Source organism: Pipistrellus kuhlii, unplaced genomic scaffold (genome assembly GCF_014108245.1).
Source record: "Pipistrellus kuhlii isolate mPipKuh1 unplaced genomic scaffold, mPipKuh1.p scaffold_m20_p_14, whole genome shotgun sequence".
Taxonomy (NCBI): Eukaryota; Metazoa; Chordata; class Mammalia; order Chiroptera; family Vespertilionidae; genus Pipistrellus; species Pipistrellus kuhlii.
Window position 1 is genome coordinate 37,306,752 of NW_023425449.1, and position 19,298 is coordinate 37,326,049.

The window sequence follows — 19,298 nt, forward strand, 5'->3', positions numbered from 1 at the left end:
AAGTAGGTGAGGGGAAGCCTGGCCTTCCCGGGGGCCGCAGCAGATTTAGGATTTACGGCCCGATTTACCACAATCTAAAGTACTGCCCGAGCTGTCTTCTCTTGTTAAGATGCTACTTTGCATATTATAGATGGAGGTTTTGAGTGTGGCTGTATATCCCAGGCCCCCATAAATAGGAATTGTACGTGATTCCCAATGTGACTGAACTCTGCTCCCCCCCTCCCCCCCCGGAGGGCGTGCCGGAGGGCGCAGGCCCAGGCCTGCGGACATGGGCTCCAGCCTTCCTGTCCCCAGCCTACTCACCGCGTTCCTGTGATCGGAACACGCCTCACCTTTCCCGCCTGGCCTTGGCTGGGATGGAACGGGACCCCACCACAAGCCCTGCTGTGCAGAAACATAGCTTTCTCAAATCCACTGCTTTTCTCTGTGGACCCCTCTTTCTGGTGGCAATGAGGGGAGTTAGAAGAAGCCAAGCAGGAGTGACTACGTAATTTGCAAGTTCCTGTGCATGATGAAAAATGCAAGCCCCATGGTCAAAACTTAAGAATTGCAAGATGGGGAAAAGGGATGTGGGGGGTATGGGAAGAGACTGGACAAAAATTATACACCTATGGATGAGGACAATGGTGTGGGTAAGGGAAGAGGGTGGGGTGGGAACTAGGTGGAGGGGAGCTATGGCAGGGGGTGGAGGGGGGAAGGAACAACTGTAATAAGCTGAACAATAAAGATTTACTGAATTAAAAAAAAATTTTTTTTAAAGAATTGCAAGATGACCGACCACACTGGAGCCAGCCCATTCTGCATAGAGACCTGTGAGACGGTGTGCACACACCCCCAGGAGGCCTGCCCTACTGTCCATTCCAAATTCCTTTCATCTCCGTGAATGTCTAAATCCTGGGGCTCACCTAGGACACGTCGAGGGCAGGAGGTCTCTAGTCCTTGGCGCCTGCCGTCTGTGCTGAGCCAGCCTGTCCTCCTGTCCTGCCATCCGTAGTCCAAGCCGCTGCCTCGTTCTCACCCCCGAGCCCTTCTCCTGCTGCCGCGGCTGCAGGGCCCATGGGAGGAGCGCTGAGTCAGCCTCCGACCTGAGCACATCCCGGCTCTCAGACGGCCCAGTCTATCCAAGAGGATCGCCCCCATTCGGAACGAGGCATGGGAGGAAACACAGGACCAACCCCCATCTCTCCGCCTGAAGCGGCCCGGCCACTGCCCTCGGGCCAGGTGCGGCAGGAGCCAGGGGAGGTCCCCTCCTGGCCCTGCCCTGCTCTCGGCACCCGCTGGAGTAAAGAACCGCCCACCGCCAAGGTGCCCCATGGAGGAGAGGTGATGAAGTCAGGGTGGGGAGGGGAGAGGAGGGGAGAGGGAGATGCTGGAAGGAAATAATTGGCTATTTTAAATTCTTTATCCAGCCACACATATTGTATCTCCAGCCCGTCAGGACTGTGTGTGCTAATGAATAAAATAAACTGATGGAAAAAAAAAATAGATCTGGAGACATACTTTGACAGACTGTCAAGACCTCAGAGGGAAGATGGGGGAGGGTGGGTGGGTAGAGACCAACCAAAGAACTTGTGTGCATATATGCACAGCCCCTGGACACAGACAACGGGGAGGGGAAGGTTAGGGGGGGCAGGCTGGAAGAGCTCAGTGGGGGGAAAGGGGACATATGTAATACTTCCAACAATAAAGATTAAAAAATGTGGGTATGGGAGCCTCTGGGTGAGGAGAACTACCACCTTCCTGGCGACCCTAGTCCACTTTTAGAAACAACTTTTATTACTTTAAATTTCCCCTTTATCATTTATAAAAGTTAAAATGCACACACAGGTGCACATGCACACACGCACACACACACACACATACAGACGCACATGCACACACACTCAGAGCCCTTCTCGGCGCCATGATTCCCTCCCACTTCTGGAAGCAGAAAACTCATTCTTTTGCATTTTTATTGGTTGGTTGGTTATTTTTTCTTGTTTGCATTTTTTCCTTAGGGTGATGCATACTTTTTATTTTTTAATTTATCCTGATTATTGAAAGTATTACAGATGTCCCCTTTTTTCCTCCCACTGGCCCCATCTACCCTGCTTCCACCCCCAGCCTGCACCTCACTACTGTCTGCCCTTGGGTTATGCGTATCCTATATAATAAAAGCCCAGGGCCCACACAGTGGAACAACTGGTAGACCAGTCACTATGATGCGCACTGACCATCAGGGGGCAGACACTCAAAGCAGGAGCTGTCCCCTAGTGGTCAGTGCACTACCACAGGGGGAGTGCCGCTCAGCTGACAGGGATGTGCGGTAGCTCCCACGGCGAACCCTGGGCCAACAGGCAGGAACCCAGGCTGTGATCATCACTTCCTATCCCCAGTCTCCTCCTCCTCACTCCCTGCCACCTCCTCTGAGCGCCCGCAGGCCGCACAGCACCACTGCCGGGCTCGCAGAGCTGACCCCCAAGGCTGAGAGGTGAGTTCGTGGCCACCACGGGACTGAGGCCTACTCCGCTCCCTCTCAGTGCAATTGTCCCCGGGCCCAGCCCCGGCTGGGTCCCCTGGAGAGGCGCATGCTCCGGCTCCACGGAAGATGCCGGACCGGGGGGCAGCCGCTCAGAGGACGGGTCCACGGCTGCTGGGCTGACTGGGGTGAGCGGTCCGATCCCCGCAGGTCATGCCCCCTCACCAGTGCACGAAGCCCATACACCAGGCCTCTGGTACCCATATATGTTCTTTAGCTGATCCACCATCCCTTCCCTGTGAGATACGTCAGCCTGTTCCATGAGGAACAGGAAACTCATTTAGTCTTGATATAATTTCCATCTACAGGTCCTTGGGTAACGTGGGCTCATATAGAGGAAACGGTACCATTTCTACCCAAGGGCGAGAAGGCTCCAAACCTGAGTCACTGAACCAGTTACCGCAGGCCCCGTGCTCGTCCTCAAACCACCCCAGCCCGACGCACGCCGGGAGGTTCCCTTCTCTGGCCCTGTCCTTCTGTCTCTCTATCTCTGTATTTCTGACTCTCGTGTTTGGCATAAAATTTACCAATCCTTCAATCCTTAAACAACAATTTAATATGTTTTATTGATATCTTAATATTAAAATAGTAGAAAAAAATATATATATATACTAATACATATTAATTTTGATAAAAGCAACTACTATGGATTACTAATATGCCTACCACTATAAAATAATAGCAAAAGTGAGCATATGCCTATTCTTCTAAACATTTTTATGTCTATTGATCGGTTTTCATGAAATACTTCGAGGCACCTATTACCACGCTCTCTGCACCGAGGGGGCAGCGGCCCTGTGTTTGACAGAACAGCCACATCCCCCGCCTCCTGGAGGTCATAGCCGTCCTCCTCACGAGAGAGGGACCGGCTCACACAGCTCCTGCTGTGCCCTCCACCGCTCACACTCATAAATGGACATTTTGCTTTATGTGTAGCCTTTTTAATAACAATGTACCTAATGCACAACTAAGAAATTATGCTAAAAATGTCTGTGCAATCATTTCAGCATTCAGTTTCCCAAATGGCAGCTGGGTTGGCGGGAGGGAAAGGGAACTCGGGCAGCAAAATGTCAGACACACGTGGGAAGAAACTGCCCATGGAGTTGTGATGGCCGCGCCCTCCGAAAACGGCCCCAGAAAGCCAGAACCCTGGGAGCAGGCAGGCTGTGGACCCAGCATCACCCCTGGTGGGGCAACTTAATGGAGGCTGTTGTCCAGATGCCTCGGGGGCCAGGGCTCCCCGCTTCCTAATCCTCACTTTGCTCTCAGCCCCGGGCACCCTGCAGGCATCCCTTCACGGGTGGACATGGAAGTGAATTGCTCCCTGCTACAGCGACCTCAGTGCTCCGTGTGGAGATGTGTGCTCTGTGTGCTCCATGTGGAGATGTGTGCTCTGTGTGGAGATGTGTGCTCTGTGTGCTCTGTATGGAGATGTGTGCTCTGTGTGCTCCGTGTGGAGATGTGTGCTCTGTGTGCTCCGTGTGGAGATGTGTGCTCTGTGTGCTCCGTGTGGAGATGTGTGCTTCATGTGCTCCATGTGGAGACGTGTGCTCCGTGTGGGGATGTGTGCTCTGTGTGCTCCATGTGGGGATGTGTGCTCCATGTGGAGATGTGTGCTCCATGTGGAGATGTGTGCTCTGTGTGCTCCGTGTGGAGACGTGTGCTCCGTGTGGAGACGTGTGCTCCGTGCGGAGACGTGTGCTCCGTGCGGAGACGTGTGCTCCGTGTGGGGACGTGTGCTCCGTGTGACGTGTGCTCCGTGTGGAGACGTGTGCTCCGTGTGGAGACATGTGCTCCGTGTGGAGACGTGTGCTCCGTGTGGAGACGTGTGCTCCGTGTGGAGACGTGTGCTCCGTGTGGAGACGTGTTCTCCGTGTGGAGACGTGTTCTCCGTGTGGAGATGTGTGCTCCGTGTGGAGACGTGTGCTCCGTGTGGAGACGTGTGCTCCGTGTGGGGATGTGTGCTCCGTGTGGGGATGTGTGCTCCGTGTGGGGATGTGTGCTCCATGTGGGGATGTGTGCTCCGTGTGGGGACGTGTGCTCCGTGTGGGGATGTGTGCTCCTTGTGGGGACGTGTGCTCCGTGTGACGTGTGCTCCGTGTGGAGACGTGTGCTCCGTGTGGAAACGTGTGCTCCGTGTGGGGATGTGTGCTCCGTGTGGGGACGTGTGCTCCGTGTAGAGACGTGTGCTCCGTGTGGAGATGTGTGCTCCATGTGGGGATGTGTGCTCCGTGTGGGGATGTGTGCTCTATGTGCTCTGTGTGGAGATGTGTGCTCCGTGTGGAGATGTGTGCTCCGTGTGGAGATGTGTGCTTTGTGTGGAGACGTGTGCTCCATGTGGAGACATGTGCTCCGTGTGGGGATGTGTGCTCTGTGTGCAGATGTATGCAGGGCAGGGGAGTGGGAAAGGTCACCCTCAGGTGGTGGAGGAGATCGGGTCTTCTGTCCTATTTACTAGTTCACCCTAAACCAGATTGTAAGAAATGGCCTGTTTTGCAAAGTTGCTACAGATACACCGATGCTCTTTCTAAAAACTAGATATGTAGAAACTGCCACAGAGAAGGGGTTTCCTTCATTCATTGATTTGAAGATATTCACCGCCACCATAGCAAGCACCAGAATCTGGTCATGCTCCCATTCGGAAGGAGTTCTGACGTATTTGATTTTACTTATTTCACCTGAACACAGCATGGAACCATAGTGAGAGGAAACAAGACCATCGGTCCGGTCTCCCCAGGGCACCGTGGTTTCTGTCTGTTGCTCAGGGGGATTCCTGAAAGCATCGCTGATGCTCTCCAATAGGATTCTAGTCTGAACAGTAAGTGTGATGGCCATCCAGGGTGACGGGCATTCACCCAGGTGCCGATGGCACTCTGTCAAGCTACGGAGGGCTTGAGCCCTCACAAGTCCTGGAAATGCATCATCCCCATCTCTTGCCTGGTTCCCTTGGTTCCATCTTCCCCTGACACCCAATGCCCCGCTGCTTCTCCGCTCCATGGAGCACCAGACTTCGGTGTTCTGCTCGGCATCAGTCCAGCCCTTCACCCAACACATCACCTCTGTTAAAAACAGATCCAGCCGAAACCGGTTTGGCTCAGTGGATAGAGCGTCGACCTATGGACTGAAAGGTCCCAGGTTCGATTCCGGTCAAGGGCATGTACCTTGATTGCAGGCACATCCCAGGTAGGGGGTGTGCAAGAGGCAGCTGATTGATTCTCTCTCATCAATGTTTCTGACTATACCTCTCTCTTCCTGTCTGTGAAAAATCAATAAAATATATATAAAAACAAAACAAAACAAACAAAAAACCCCCCACCCAGATCCGTGTCCTGGTGCCATGGCCTAATTCAAGCTGCTTCTGCACACCTGTCTGGCCAGGCTAACCGCAAAACAACCACAGGGCTGCTGTGGGTGACACAGAAATAACAGCGTGCTGATCACTAGTGCACCAAGTCCACGCGAGCATTCTTAGTCCGCTGGTTACCAAAGAATGACTTGAAGACATCTTGTGTCTATGGCTTCACTGTCCCTGAGGCCAGAGTCCTCTGATTCCAGTGGCTAGGAGAGGGCAAGGAGAGCTTGGTGGACAGGCCTGGGAGCAGTGAGTAGCCCTTTCACCCACAAGCTATTGCCCAACATTCAGAAAGATTACATATCACCAGTTTAGTTTTATGCACAAGAAGAAAAGGAAAGAGAGTTTGGTTCGAAAGTCAGCTAAGACCAGTCCTTCTGGCAATAAAACACCCATTTCATTCTTTCTCACACAGAAAAGATGGAAGAGAAAGCCACGCACAGTTCCCCCCTTCAGTTCAGAGTCCAGGAGTTCCAAGGAATGGATAGTCCTTTCTATCAGGCTCAAATGTGGCTCCCTGTGACTCAGTAGTCCAGAAACAAAAAGATAGCCATCTATACTTCCACAATATCCACTATGCCACAGGAAGCATGGGTAGGCTGGCCCCAATAACCCATCTGGTTGGGGAAAAGGATAGGAAATGCAGCAGTCATTGGTCCATAGCAGTTCTGAAATCCTGTCGGACAGTAGGAAGAGCTTCCGCCCTGGTGGAAGGGACGGTCCTTCTACAGACACTTATTGTTCTCTGGGAGAAACCTCCTTGTGCATTGCATTCGTGGCCTCAGACTATCCTCAAAGAGCCTCCGCCTTAAGGCCATCATTTCCTATGCCCATAGCTAAAGGGGATGTTGAGGTAAGCATTCTTTTCAGTGAATGAGAGATTTCTCAGCCTTTTCAATGATAGTTTTCAGATGCATTTGCTTCTGGTCAGTTTATTTGCCCGGTCATACTCAGTTCTTTCCTGTATCTAATTTTCAAACATGCCTTATATCTCTGCTTTCTGATCCTTGTTTCACCCTCCTCTGAACACCACCCCATGGCCTCTGATCATCTGCAACCTGCAGGTTCTGTGTTCCATTTGCCTGGGACTGTGGACTAGTTCTGACCTGGGCGAGCCAGCAAACTTCTCCACCATCCAATGGACTACAACCACACTTCTCTGAGGAGCTCTGAAACTCAGGCGGAGTGCCACGTCCATGGTCCCTGGACACAGGATGTCAGTGAGGTGAAGTTCCCTTTACATCTTTATCATTACTTCTCTATCCTCCTTTCATCATTGTTTGCCATCAACTCCCCCTGTTCCAATTATTGTGTGGTTTTGCCTTCTAATTTGACCCACAATGTCACAAACACAGGCCTGGTGAGAACAGAGCATTTCCGTCCTAGCCCGGGTCACACAGGAGCTCCGGTAAGTATTTGTCAAGTTCTATAGCAGGAGGCATATTTTATGGAGAGAAGAATGGAAACCCAGGCTTCTGGCTCAAAGTCACCATGAGGAATAGGAAGTCATATGGGATGTGACAGTGAACTTTTCAGTGGGAAATTAAGTGCCACAATCATGTGATGTCCAAAAGATAATGTTTCCTCGCCATAGGTATGTAGGGTGATAAAACAATGAATACAATATTAAACATAAAATACATCCTTATGTTTAAAAGACCAAAAATACATATTCTTGACACTGTCAGAGGTAGCAGGACCTAAAATTATCCATTTCTCTGTAACTTTTTATTGATATAATTCACCTACCATGAAATTAACTGTTCTGACATGTATAATTTAGTGGAGTTAATATATTCATAAAGTATGCTACTATTGGCACTAATTCCAGGTCATTTTTATCACCATAAAAGGAAACCCTGTACCCACAGAGGGTCACTGTGACATCCCCTTCCCTCTCCTTCTCAACTGCTAACAACCTCTCTCTACTTCCTGTTTCTATAGATTTATCTGTTCTGGTCAATTTTACATTTTATGCAAATGGATTCATACAACTGGCCTAACCTTCCAGGCTCACTCATGATTGTGATTTCTAATGTTTGATTTGTGTCATCATTAAAAACATGTATATTGTTCTTCATAAAACTATGTTCATGATGCGGGGACAGCCACCGGTGTTTTAGTTGTAAGGAAAGGAAAACAACTCTGACGGGGAGAGCAAAAAGGAAAGTAAAAAATACCTCCAATGCTGCCTTTTAAATGTTCTCTCACGGTGGACTGCTACTAATAATCAACACTTCCACAACACTTCAGAATTTCAACACGTTTTTACACTAATGCCAAAGGTAGCACCTACTGCAGGAATTATATGCTGTGCTCTAGTTCTGGAAGGCAGTAGGAAAAGTATAAATAGCACCACTATTTCTTTTAGTTGTTACTATCACACATCCTAAATATAAGTTAATAAAACCTCTAGTATTTCTGTAAAAACGCTTCTGTGACTAGAGATTGGCAAACACCCATATAGGCATTTACTGTGTGTGTGTGTGTGTGTGTGTGTGTGTGTGTGTGTGTGTTGGTGTATGTGTGTTTTGTGTGTTTTTTTCCCCCCGAGAAAATCTTGAAGTTGAATTAAGCGTGAGTGGTCTCAGAGAGAGCAGCACGATCCAATTTTTACTTAAAGTTCTTCCATAATAGAAGGGAGATGAGATGTGATATATATAATGCCTTCATCACAAGCATATCTATAGTTAATGGTTTTTTCCCAACCCTATCTTCTGAGGTGCTAAAAGCTTATTCCCAAGCAGTAATACAATTCTAGCCTGTGTGTAGTAAGAGTCTTTGCAATAATCCTCTGAGATATGAGGTAGGAATATTAGTACAGCTGGAGAAAGAGATGATGGCAAGTTAAGTGACTTGTCCAAGGAGACACAATAAATCAGATGTGGGCCTTGGGAATAAACCTGGACTTCCCTTTGAGACTTTTCTCTGTGATACTGCATGGCCTTTATGAGCCTCTGGAAGGTTCCTCATTAACCCTGCAGTTAATTTTCATGTTTTATAAGGCCTCTGCCAGATACATAAATATAACCTCCTTTAATACAATTTCGCAGGCAATGTAAATTAAAGAAATCCACTCCTAATAAAGACCAGAGAGAATCTACCTTACCCGCAGATCTGGGAAACCCAGTGACTTAGAGTAATGACTTCCATCTGCCCCCTCGTAACTGATACAGGTTATCACATGGCCTAGCTTATTACCCCTGTGATTGGGGACCGGACTGACACACAAATATGTTGAGACTACTGGCTATAGTTTTGCCATGATGGGAGCAATATGTGGAATATGATATGGACTCCAAAGGTTTCTTAGTGAAGTGCAAGTCAGAAAAGATGATTCTTATTCCCAATGTTAGATATGCCTTTCCCCCAACTGACATGTTTCACACTATATCCATGGAATCGGTTGGATATCTATTTATTAACTAGATTCAGACAGAGGGGCAGCTCTATTTCATAAGACGCTCCACATCACAAGCATCTGCTCCCGAGAGTCTCTCGGCGCTGCTGGAGACTCCGTCATTGGCCTCACCGTGTTCTTCCACAGCCCAGAGGAACCGGTACATCTCCTCAGCCTGAGCCACGGTGTGCTGGAGGTCCTCCCCTCTCAGCTCTACCACCTGTGTTACACACAACCCCACACATCGCTGTTCCTTAAGGACAATGGCCATGCCTTTGCATCACAGCTCAGTCTTCCCTGTCTCCCCCCTCAGCACCCAGGCTGCAGAGGCCCGCTTTGACTTGGAGCCAAGAGAAGAAGCCGAATGTTAGTTTCCATTCTAATGTTATCTGCAAAGACACGCCTGACCAAAGAGAAAACAATAGCGTACATCACGGAAGCAGAATAATGAACGCCTGAGAATGAAGTGACTTTGGTTAGGAACCTTTTCTAGGAAATCCTAAGAGTTCCAAGGAGGAAGAATAGGTGGGTAACTCGTCCTGCAATGTATGACCAAAGGCATTTAAAAAGTGGCCCTTCCAAGAATAAAAGGAGATTCTGTTCTGAGTATGAATGCTACCTCCAGAGGCATCAATAAATTTTAAAAAAAGGATCAAGTGTCAGGATGCCTATTATACTTGTATGTATCAAATATGTGAAATGAGGTGTCCCATGGAATCAGGCAGAGAAACAGCAACAGCAGAAGATTTTAGATAGGTGATAGCTAGGTAAAGATATGTGCATATATAAATATCTACCTAGCTAGGTAAAGATATGTGCATATATAAATATCTACCTACCTACCTATCAACATATTTATCTATCATCTATCATCTGAATATACAGACATGGACACTTATTTGAGAAAGTGGGCCATGAGGACCCCAAACCAGCCAGTTAGCAGTCCTTGGGATCACTGCTGTATCTCCCAGTGAGAACATTCCAACTAAGGTCTCTAGACCAGTGGTTGGCAAACTGCAGTTCGAGAGCCACATGTGGTTCTTTGGCCCCTTGAGTTTTTTGCAAAGGCCAGCTTAGGAGTACCCTAATTAAGTTAATAACAATGTACCTACCTCTACAGTTTAAGTTTAAAAAATTTGGCTCTCAAAAGAAATTTTAATCGTTGTACTGTTGATATTTGGCTTTGTTGACTAATGAGTTTGCAGACAACTGCTCTCGACCAATAAAGCAAAAAATTATGAAGAAGCAAAACTAGGCTGGTAGTGAGTGGTAGCATGTCCATGCCCACCTCTCATTTGTGGCCCGCGAGCACTGGCCATGGGAGACACAGCACCCTATTGGACACGATCGAGAGCCTATTCAGCTTCCTGCACAACACTGCCTGGGTCTGGTAAAGTATCACCACCAGCTGCTGCTGGGACTGGGTCTTTAAAGGGCCAGTCCACTGTTTTATCAAGCCAGCTGCTCCAAAACAACAGGACCCAGAATGACACCAGTGAATTCCTGAACATGGGCCCATTGCCACACTTCTGCTGTGAAGTGAGTTCCTTGAGCAGAAGCAATGCTGTGTGGGACACCATGATGGTGGGTAAGGCATTCAGTAAACCCATGGGTGGTAGTTTTGGCAGATGCATTACCTGCAGGAAAGGCAGAGCCAAAGAAAAAATGGCTGTTCCAGGAGATGAATACATCCATCATCTATACGCATTCACCTTCATTCCTCAGATAACAAGCTGACTTTCACAGGGAAATCCTATTGACCAGTGAGGGCAAATGGAGACCTATGGCTATATGATGGACTCATAAAGTCTGGAAACTTGAGCAAATCCCTTTGATTCAGGGTAGGAATGTACTTCTGTAACTTACATGGCAGAGAAAAGCACATTACAGAAAAATTATTGTTTTGTATCCAGAAACTATATTCTATTACCTAGAAATTTTCCAGTGCCTAAGATAGACCAAAATCATTTAAAATAAAAAGTCTTTATAAATAAAAGGGTTTATGTCTAGGCCTATCTCTAATTTCACTCAGTGCATACTTGGGCAAATTGCTTTGTTGGGAATGTTTATGCAACATTTCAAACCTCAATGGAAAGGAAAGATAATCGCTATTTTGTGTGTATCTCCCCTCCCATTTTTGATGAGATTTACATAGGAAAATATGTTAAACACATAGCTCAAGCCTAGGACATTGAGACTCCTTAAGAAATAGTAACTAAAAAGGATATAGTCATCTGACTTCACAACAATCCCGTAAAGTAGTCTATACAGAAAAACTGACCTCAAAGAAATGCATCATAATCATCTTACTAACAAATACCATCTATCATGAATTGTTGGTGTGTGTGTGTGTGCGCGTGTGTGTGTGTGTGTGTGTGAGAGAGAGAGAGAGAGAAAGAGAGAGAGAGAGAGAGAGAGAGAGAGAGAGAGAGAGAGACTTCAAAATAAATACAAGCTCATTGTGGAAAATCTTTAAAACACACAAATTATTACCTATTACCCTTGTATTTCTTAAATATAAATTACATATACATATAGGTAGTAGTATTAATAATAATAGTAGCTAAAGTGTATTGAGTCCTTTTATGAACCCGCATTTCCTCTAAATACTTCCCATGGGGGAAAAATTACTTGGCGCTGACAAATATTGTAGCAGGTTAACACCATTCTCACCTTCATTTACCAGTGAGAAACCTGAGGCTCGAACCATTACCCAGCTCTCCCCAGGTCACCAGCCTCAGTGGCAGAGGTGACTCAAACCTGGGCCAGCTGACTTACAATCAGAGCCAGCTAAACCTGGGCCTTAGCCACTCTGCTGCTAACCCTAATACAGACTTTTTTTTTTTTTTTTTACATTGGAATCATGCCACCACTTCTTTATAAGGTGACTTTTCACTAAAACTTATGTTTAACATCTCTTCATGTCATTCAATCTGTTTCTACATGGTGATGTCTATGGCAACAGAATATTACAATTGGAAAAGTGCACTATTTATGCAGCCAATTCTACATTGTTGGATGCTTAGCTGTTGTGATAACTCAAGGAATACTTTTGTCTATACATTGTTGTGAACATGACTGTGTTTTCATGGGACAAATTCCTAAAGTGGAATTGCTGGATAATTTTTGAGGGTATTTTTTGTTTGAAAAATATGGTAGCAGTCATCTCTTGTGACGCTGGTGGAGGAGCATGCTCCGAGTCCCGGCCTCTGATTTTACTGAGGTCGAACCGACTCTGTGATACGTTCTGTTTATTCCTGCCGCATGGTGCCAGAGGACCAGTCTGAGTCCAACCCTCTCAAAGCCTCCTCCTGAGTGATGCCTTTTTTATTCAAGTGCTAATCTCCATTAGGAGCACATACATAATTACTTCTGGGAACCTAGAGGAATGGAATTTTCTATCTATTGGGAGATTCAGATGGAAACTCTCTCAGCACCTGATGCCAAAGGGAAACTAATTCTTAAGCCCAATTTCTGATGCATGGGTTTGAATTGAAAAGGGTAAAATGCAAACTTTTGTATAGTCAGTTATAATAGAAAACTTCTCCATATTAAGTAATCTGGATTTATTGTTAAAGAAAATAATCCCCTCACCCCCACCCTCCTGCCATCAGCCCCTATCCAGAAGAAGCAAAGGCACAGTCAGCATCCCAGGACATTCACCATCAACCCAACTCAAAGCTCTCATTAGAGAGTGTGCTGCAATGAGAGATCCATATGACAGCTTCACTTTACGGAAAATATTATCATCACAAATTAACGCCCTTGCAAATCAGGAATCTCCACAAGTTTCTATATAGAAGCTGAGAAATAAAATACCTCTTGACTAGAATAGATCATTTCAAGTGGACAAATCGAGGGAAACTTGTGTTTTCAGTTTGCTCCTATATACATACATGAGTGCAGAACTATCCATTTGTTCCTGGGAAAACCTTGTATCTCTTTTTGACTTCCAATGCAAAAAAGATCAATCTGAAACGAGAGGCAGTATAACCTCCACTGCAGGTGCTTGTTTTTAAGAGAATAAAAAAAAATCAAGGAAAAGTGAGCTTCCTCCAGGTGTATTTTCCCCCATTCTCATAAAGGTGGATGGCCTTGGTGGGTCCTAAGCTGGGGAAGAGGAACTGCTCTAGCATTTGGGAAGGCTCCTTTGAGAGGCTTTGTTCTCGCTCTCAACCACGCACCTTCCAAGGACTTCAGCACCTCGGAAGAGGGTCTCGGGACACAGCACCATGCAGATGCCAAAATGCAGGCAGTCTTTATTTTTAATATACAGAGTGCTCAGGAACTTCACGCAGGAGCACGCAGGAGCCCGCTTCCTCCAGCACAGCCATCGCTGAGGCCGGACATGGAGGAGTTAAAAGCGACCAGGGTGCCAGAACAGCTGGAGATAATTACTTACAATCAAAGGACTTGTAGAAAAGCAGCAGAACAGCAGGGTGAGGTGTTCTGCCCGGCTGGATTATAGGAGTCATCTGGACAGAGGCAACTGGGCTTAAGCACCAGTCAGGGAATTCTGCACTGTTTGATCTTATTTTAAGACCTCAGAAAGAGATTGGGATTGGTTTGAACCTGGTTTAAAAAGCCCAAAGGTAGACATTCCTGCCATAAACAGCTTGAACTCTCTTGTCCTGTAAATGGGGATATAGGAAAGATGTGTTAGGGCCAAGGACGGGTTTGAGTGTTAAACACAAGATCAAGTTCTACTTGTAAGATTCTGAAGGATGGTTTCGTCCTCCCATTTTCCAACATGAGCAATGGGCCTAAAACTCTAGGCATCTGATGTTGTCCTTTGTATTCCTTCCCTTAAGATCCTAAAGCATCCAACTCTCAACTTTTTTTTCATCAAGTCGTCTTTTCTGCAGCCCTAAAATTATATTTCAACAACTGCCTCTTTCCCTCATAGGACCAAGATTCATGAAAAGATTTCTTCCACTAGAGCATGTATTGTAACCAGCACTATTTAGGGAGATATCAGATCTCTGGAGTCTTCAAATTGGATTTTTTTTTTCTCAAATACACTTTTTTTTTTTCATTTAAAAATATATAAAATATATTCAGTATCTAAACTTTGACCCTTTCCTTGATGAATTCCAATCCAAAACTATGAATTCTCCTCTTTTGATTGAGGTATAATGTTAAGAAATAAGCTCTAAACTTTGCAACACTGGGTACTTTATCAGGTAACCACAGAATTAAGCCTACCAAGCAATTTGAAAGAAAGCACGCTTCCTTCAAAGCAGATGGCATTAGATGTTACAAGATAGAATGGAAAACGCCTCTTGTACAAACCCCGGGGCAGGACTGACACACACAGTAGACATGACAGCCTTTTCATTTGTGATACAGAATTGTTGGGGGGGGGGGGGGGGCGGGCGGCAAAGCACCATGGCAGATGCCACAAATGGTTCCACACAAAAGCACTGTCAGCACCTAAGATGTGGCTCCCTTCCTTAGAAACTGTTAATGGCTCGCCAGTGCTTTAGCACGGAGTCCTTGGAGTTCATCGAGCACATTGTGGTATGCTTCCAACCCATCTCCGCTGCCTCTTCTCTTCCCCTGTCCCTCTCCCGCCCCTGTACCATCTAGCTCTGAAAAAATGCCTTTTACATTCTTACCTGGAACTTTCAGACCTGTCGTAACTTCCAATTCAAATAATTGCCCTAGTTGCTCTAAATTTCTATTCATCTTTACAGGTCTACCTATGCAGACTTTTCCCTAGCCCACACCCTTAACCAATGAACAAGAGGCTTTACCAAACCAAAAGCCATGCCTTAGCCCAGAGGTCTGCAAACTTCAGCTCTATTGACTATTGAGTTTGCTGACCACTGCCTTAGGGAAAAACACTTAATTTTTTTTTTTAATAATGTGCTAATGTCTTTAACCTGAAGTCAAAACTTCTGAGTAAGGTTAATGCCTTAAGCAGTGGTCATCAAACTCATTAGTCAACAGAACAGCAAACTGTGGCTTGCAAGCCACAGTTTGCCGACCACTGCCTTAGCCTCACTTGCCCAAAGAATGAATAAATCCCTTAATGGTGTATGCACAGTAGTATGTGCATTTCTCTACTATTCAGTTGTCCCATAATTCTGGCATTGATTCATTCATGCATCTGTGTGTGTTTTTTAAAGAGTGCTTATTGAATATTTTCTGTGTAATTATGGCCAATCACTCCTCAAAATTCTGGGTATTAAGAGTGACCTGGACAGACCAACAATCTCATGGCCAATGATCTAGTCATGACCTTAAATTCCTTCTCATAATCTTATAATTAGCTACTCAGCTGTCTGCTCTCCTTCAAAGGGGGACACTGTCTTAAAAATCTCAGGATCCACAAAGCTTAGCATGCAGTAAGATTTATGAACATAGTAATATATCTAAAGTGCAGCTCCCTGTGTTCTAAGGAAAGCTTTCATGCTTTACATGAAACTTCTCACGGAGTCCTCACAACAGCCCTGTAAGGTACTCACTGTGCCCAGAGAAGGTAAGAAACATGTCCAAGATCATACAGCTATGAAGTAGTAGAGTCAGAAACGGCACCCAAGTATGTGTGACATGGTAAGTGCATGAGTGAATGAAAGAAAAGTGAGTGCATGTTACAGAGAGACCAGTCCTTTGTCTGGTGCTCCAGGTAAGATGGACAGGTAGTTGTTGGCCAAAAGGGAGAACAATACAAGGTGTGAACGACTGGCTTCATGGGTTTGAAGAATTTGAAGCTTAAGCTAAAATGTATTTCATCTGCTTCATTATTACCATAGCTGGATTTGGATTTGGGGGGACTAGTTAAAAATGACTGGTTAATTAATTCATTTTTTTATCCTCTGTAAAAACAAACAAACAAATAAACAAACAAAAACTCTTTTATACCGCCTTAGAAAAGAGAACAAAAATAAAAATAAATGAAAGAAATGAATCCCTTTTTTTTCACCGCGGCATGAAAATCGCCCATGTGGCTTCTGTGTGAGGATCCACATTAAAATTACCTCTAGGGTCTCTTGATACTGTGACAGTGACTGGCTTGGTCTTTGAAATCCCTTTCAGAACCCCACTCCCCAGAGTTAAGTTTCCTTGCATATGGCATAAGAGTCACATCAGCTCACAATAAATACTCTCTAAAGTTGGTAAAAGTCTTTACAGCCTCTCTTCCACACTGATACAGACACACAGAAAGCATTCATTTATGTGGATAAGATTTGGAAATGTAAATAGTGAGGAAGAGGAAGCACGTGAGGCATGCAGACTGACAGAGCTGTTATGGCTGAGCATCCTGGTAAGTTTAATAATTCTCACCATAAAAAGGGAGATTTTTACTCCATTCCTCTTGGAGTCACTCTTCTTTGTGAAATATAACTAACTACTCACAGTAATGGGGAGAATTAATTTCCACCAGTTTGCTTATAAAAAAAAGGCCACAGGAAAAGTCCAGGTCACTTCTTTGACATAGTTCATTGGTTATTGACAGACAACAGAGTTCCTTTATATCACTTAATATTGCCATGTTTGCCTTAAAGTCCCATGTACAGTTAATTGAACATAACAGTCTTCAAACCTTTTTATAAAAAGTAACTTTCACAGTGGCCAGGGAATCTCCTTCGCCCTTTCTCCGTGGCAAAGCAGTTGGTATTGATGGTTGAAATCAGGAGCTTCACAGACAAAAAACGACTAAAGGAATTTATCACCATTAAACCAGAAATGCAAGAAATGCTAAAGGGTCTGCTGAAAAAAAAAAAGAAAGAAAGTAAGAAAAAAAGAAAGAAAGAAAGACAGAAAGAAAGAAAGAAAGAAAGAAAGAAAGAAAGAAAGAAAGAAAGAAAGAAAGAAAGAAAGAAAGAAAGAAAATGCCACGTTCATGGATTGGTAGAATCAACATTATTAAAATGTCCATACTACCCAAAGCAATATATAGATTCAATGCACTCCCCATTAAAATACCAATGGCATATTTCACAGGCCTAGAAAGAACTCTCTAAAAATTCATCTGGAATAAATAAATAAATAAAAAAGACCACAAATAGCCATAGCAATCCTGAGAAAGAATAATAAAGTAGGAGGGATCTCAATACCAGATTTCAAGCTGCATTACAAAGCCACTGTTCTCAAAACATCATGGTACTGACATAAGAACAGACATATAGATCAATGGAATATAATAGAGAATCCAGATATTGACCCAAACCACTATGCTCAATTAATATTTGACAAAGGAGGCATGAACATACAATGGAATCAAGACAGTCTCTTTTATAAATGGTTTTGGGAAAACTGGACAGGTATATGCAAGAAAAAAAATGAAACTAGATCACCAACTTACACCATACACAAAAATAAACTCAAAATGGATATAGGACTTAAACATAAGATGAGAAATCATAAAAATACTAGAGGAATTCACAGGCAGCAAAATCTCAGACATATGCCAAAAAAATTCTTCACTGATATTGCCCCTAGGGTAATGAAAGCTAAAGAAAAAATGAACAAATGGGACTACATCAAAATAAAAAGTTTTTTTACAGCAAAAGAAACTATCAACAAAACAACAGAAAGCCAACTGTAGGAGAGAACATATTTGCAAATGTTATCACTGATAAAGGTTTAATCTACATCATCTACAGACAGCTTATCCAACTTAATAAAAGGAAGATAAATGATCCAATAAAAAAAATGGGCAACAGCTGAAACTGGTTTGGCTCAGTGGTAGAGCATCGGTCTGTGGACTGAAAGGTCCCAGGTTTGATTCCGGTCAAGGGCATGTACATTGGTTCCGGGCACATTCCCGGTAGGGGGTGTGCAAGAGGCAGCTAGTCGGTTTCTCTCTCATCAAAGTTTCTAGCTCTCTATCTCTCTCCCTTACTCCTCTCTATAAAATATCAATAAAATATATACATATTTTAAAAATGGGCAACAGACCTAAATAGAATCTTTTCAAAAGAAGACAGAAGGAAGGCCAAGAGACACATGAAAACATGCTAAAAAAAAACAAACAAACACTAATTATCCAAGAGATGCAAATAAAAATGATAATGTGGTACCATCTCACACCTGTCAGAATGGCTATCATCTACAAATCAACAAATGACAAGTGTTGGCGAAGATGCAGATAAAAAGGAACACTCGTGCACTGCTGGTGGGAATGCAGACATGTGCAGCCACTGTGGAGAACAGTATGGAGATTTCTCAAAAAACTAAAAATGGAACTCCCATTTGAACCAGTAATTCCACTCCAACAATATATCCTAAGAAACTGAAAACACCAATCAGAAAGGATATATTCACCCTATGTTCATAGCAGAACAATTTATAATAGCTAAGATTTAGAAACAGCCTAGGTGCCCATCAGCAGATGACTGGATCAGAAAACTATGGTACATCTACACATTGGCATATTATGCTGCCATAAAAAAAGAAGGAATTCTTACCATTTGCAGCAACCTGAATGGAATTGGAGAACATCATGCTAAGTGAAATAAACCAGTCATTGAAAGAAAAACACCACATGATCTCACTCTTTTGTGGATAATAAAGAACATTATAAACTGTTGAACAAAAAGATAGATATAGAGACAGTAAGGCAATAAACAGACTGTCAAATTATAGTGGGGAGGTTAGGGAGATATGGGGGAGATAAAAGGTCAACCAAAGGACTTGTATGCATGCATATAAGCATAACCAATGGACACAAAACTCTGGGGGTGAGGCCATGTATGGGAGTGGAGGGGGGGCAATGGTAAGATATGTACACATACAATACCTTAATAAAAAATTTTAAAAAATCCTACCTCTAAAAACCTCTGTTTTTCCAGCTATAAACTTTCTGCTAAAATATCTGCTACCACCTTTTCTAAAATAACAAACTGACAAAATCCCCAGAAATGTGAAGGTAAACAGTGCAATTGTCTGAGAGCCCCTGAATCCTCCGTGCCACATCGCCAACTTCGAGATGACATCACCATTACTATTCCAGATCCAAAATCAGAGGCTATGAGTCTGAACAGAAAATCTGCTCTACACCTCTGTCCTGCAGGTAAAGC